This window comes from Phodopus roborovskii, unplaced genomic scaffold, assembly GCF_943737965.1.
Source record: "Phodopus roborovskii unplaced genomic scaffold, PHOROB, whole genome shotgun sequence".
Classification (NCBI taxonomy): Eukaryota; Metazoa; Chordata; class Mammalia; order Rodentia; family Cricetidae; genus Phodopus; species Phodopus roborovskii.
This window is the reverse complement of record NW_026126511.1, coordinates 13,164,678-13,168,159: the sequence shown is the minus strand read 5'-3', so window position 1 is coordinate 13,168,159 and position 3,482 is coordinate 13,164,678. Positions and strand designations below refer to the sequence as shown.

The following is a 3,482-nucleotide window of genomic DNA, read 5'->3' as shown; positions in this document are numbered from 1 at the left end:
CCTTATATGACAACTCGTTTCTGTTTAGAAGCTTTTATCTACTGACTTCTTTATGTCATGTTAGAGTCATGTCCATAATGTACTAGGGACTGTAGTTCTCTTCTAACACTCTCAATTTGATTGATTTCTTGAATATGAAGACTTTTTCTGGGTTGATAAATATGAATTTAGGACCAGTCTATAGCAGGGAAAGCAAACTTCAAAGTTCTTCATGCCAGCCCAAGTTAATGCTTGTGTTTGTACATGTCTGATATAAGAATAGTTTCAAAAGTACATAATAAAAAATATCTGTTACTGAAAGTGGAAATTCTGTATGAAATTAAACATTTTCTATTCACAACCATTCATCAGATCAAAAGCAATCTGAATGTTAACTAATAAACACTAAAGGTAATCCTATGTGGGCATCGATAATCCATCTAAATTACCACCAGTTATATCTTATTTACCTACCTGAGGTTGTCAAGCAGAACTTGGGAAATTTCACATTTGAAAAGTACAAACAAAGAAAGAGTTTGCATGAATTATATTAAAATATATAGCTCAATAAAGAATGATTCAAAAATCAAGAGGCTAGTAAATAATTAGAAGCAGGAAAAGAACAAGGAAAAGGTATGCACGTGGCCTGTTTGTCTTCTTATTCCACTACCCTGCCCTGAAGCCATGGCTCCAGACCAGCTCACCCTGTTTAGTGTGTCTGGCACAACTGGCCTAGTGGAATTTGACACAAACCTCACATCTCTAGGTTTGAGTCTAGTCGCTTCCCGCGACCCGGCAAAAGCGCTCAGGGATGCTGGCCTGGAAGTCAGAGCTGTGTATGAGCTAATAGGTTTTCCTGAAATGTTAGGGGTGAGGGGGGGGGGGTCGTGTGAAAACCTTGCATCCTGCTGCCCATGCTGGAATCTTGGCACGAAATATTCCAGAAGATAATGCTGACATGACCAGACTTGATTTCAACCCTATAAGAGTTGTTGCCTGTAGCCTGTACCCTTTCGTGAAGAACGTGGCTTCTCCAGATGTGACTGTTGAGGCGGCTGCTGAGCAAATTGCTATTGGCGGAGTGACCTTACTGAGAGCTGCAGCCAAAAACCATGCTCGCATGACAGTCGTGTGTGAACCAGAGGACTATGTGGCTGTGGCAGCAGAGATGCAGAACTCTGATAGGAAGGACACCTCCCTGGAGACCAGGCGCCAATTGGTCATGAAGGCATTTACTCACACTGCACAATATGATGAAGCGATTTCAGATTACTTCAGAAAGCAATGCAGTAAAGGAATTTCCCAGATGCCCTTGCGGTATGGGATGAACCCTCATCAGACGCCTGCACAGCTGTGTATGCTGAAGCCCAAGCTTCTCGTTACAGTTCTCAATGGAGCCCCTGGATTCATAAACTTGTGTGATGCTTTGCCTGCCTGGCAGCTGGTGAAGAAGCTCAGGGAAGCAGTGGACATCCCAGCTGCAGCATCTTTCAAACACGTCAGCCCAGCAGGTGCTGCTGTCTGGATTCCACTCAGTGAAGACATGGCTAGGGTGTGCATGGTCTACGACCTCCATCCAACTCTCACCCCTGTGGCCACTGCATACGCCAGAGCAGGAGGGGCCGACAGGATATCTTCCTTTGGTGATTTTATTGTATTACCTGATGTTTGTGATGTCCCAACTGCAAAATTTATCTCCACAGAAGTGTCGGATGGTATTGTTGCCCCAGGATATGAAGAATAAGCCTTGAAAATACTCTCTAAAAAGAAAAATGGAAACTACTACTGTTTTTTTTTTTTTTTTTTTTTTTTGGATGGACCAGTACTACAAACTGGATGAAAATGAAGTTCGAATACTCTTTAGTCTTCCTTTAAGCCAGAAGAGAAATAATGAAGTCATTGACAAGTCATTATTTAGCAATATTGTCACCAAGAATAAAGATCTGTCGGAGTCTGCCCTCAGAGACCTCATAGTAGCCACTGTCGTTGTCAAGTACTTTCAGTCCAACTCTATGTGGCATGCCAAGGACAGACAGGTTATTGGCATCGGGGCAGGACAGCAGTCTAACATACATTGCACATGCTTTGCATGCGAAAAGGCAAACTCGTGGTGGCTCCCACACCATCCACAAGTTTAAAAGCGGGGTGAAGAGAGCAGAAATCTCCAATGCCATTGATCAGTATGTGACACACACCATCGATGAGGGAGAAGACTTGGTGAAGTGGAACGTACCCTTTTAGGAAGTCCCCGAGTTACTCCCTGAGGCAGAGAAGAAGGAATGGATTGGTCAACAAACTGAGAGATGTTTCCGTCAGCTCTGATGCCTTCTTTTCTTTCAGAGATAACATGGACAGAGCCAAAAGGAATGGTGTGGCCTACATTGTTGTTCCATCGGGATCTGCTGCAGACAAGGTTGTGATGGAGGTCTGCGATGAACTGGGGTTCATCTTGGCTCACACAGAGCTCCGGCTCTTCCACCACTGATCTTAGTTTCCATCATTTCCCAGTTTGCTTCTGTGCAGTTAATAATCAATCATGTGTGGAATTTTAAAAGTACCTCTTTTTTAAAATGAGTCCTTTCCATCTTCCTAATTGGGTCTGTGGTTTTAGGTAGTTGGGTCCTACTTATCTGAAAGGTGTAGGCTCTGAGCCTAACTCTGTTACGAGCATGTTTTCCTGCGGCCTGGTCCCACAGTCTGCCAGCCACAAATAACATACAGAGATGCTGTATTGGATATAAAGCTGTTAGCCTGCTACTATCAGTTCTTATTGGCTAGCTCTGTCTTAAATATTAACCCATTTCTATCAATCTAAGTATTTCCACGTGGTCTTCTCTTACTAGAGAGAGGGCTGGGAATTCTTCTTTCTCCTTCCTACATGTTGAATCTCCTCCAACCTCTTCCTGAATCCTCCTTGTCTCCTAGTCCCACCTATCTTACTTTCCTATTGGCCAACAGGGCTTTATAAGAGAACACATTTACGGAATGACATCTCCCATCACAAGTCACCACATACAGAGGTTTATGTGTACAGAAACTAACAGTATCTCTCCCTCTTGAAGCTCAGCATTCGAGACAGTTCCTATAAGACACCCAAAAGGGCAAGTTGGCTGAAGAAGCCAAGCTGCCTTATGATGATACATCCCCACTGGGGATTGTTCCTTGTAGAACTCTTTTTATCATGCCTCTGAGAAGCTTGATTGTTTGCCAGTTATCCCCTGGGAACTGGATCCTTAGCAGCATCTTGATGAGGCTGATAATTGCTCCTTCTTTCTTAGGTGAAATTGTCCATATTTAAGCACCCATGACCTTCCCTCCTGAACTGTTTAAAACCTATATTAGCTCTTGAGTAGCTTGTTTGGTACCTACAAATAGACCCAGTGTTCTTAGAGCTTCTGTGAGCATATGTGGGGGTGGGGATGTCAGTACTTCCCTGTGTCAAGCAGGACATAAGTGGGTTTGTTTGGTTCTGTCCTTAGTGTTCACGTGGAGGAAGCCTTTGG

General features: G+C 43.6%; 1 pseudogene; it reads left to right on the top strand.

Moving 5' to 3' along the window:
* Positions 1-663: 663 nt before the first annotated feature.
* On the top strand, positions 664-2,495 carry LOC127230469 (bifunctional purine biosynthesis protein ATIC-like; annotated as a pseudogene).
* The last annotated feature ends 987 nt before the right edge of the window (positions 2,496-3,482 follow it).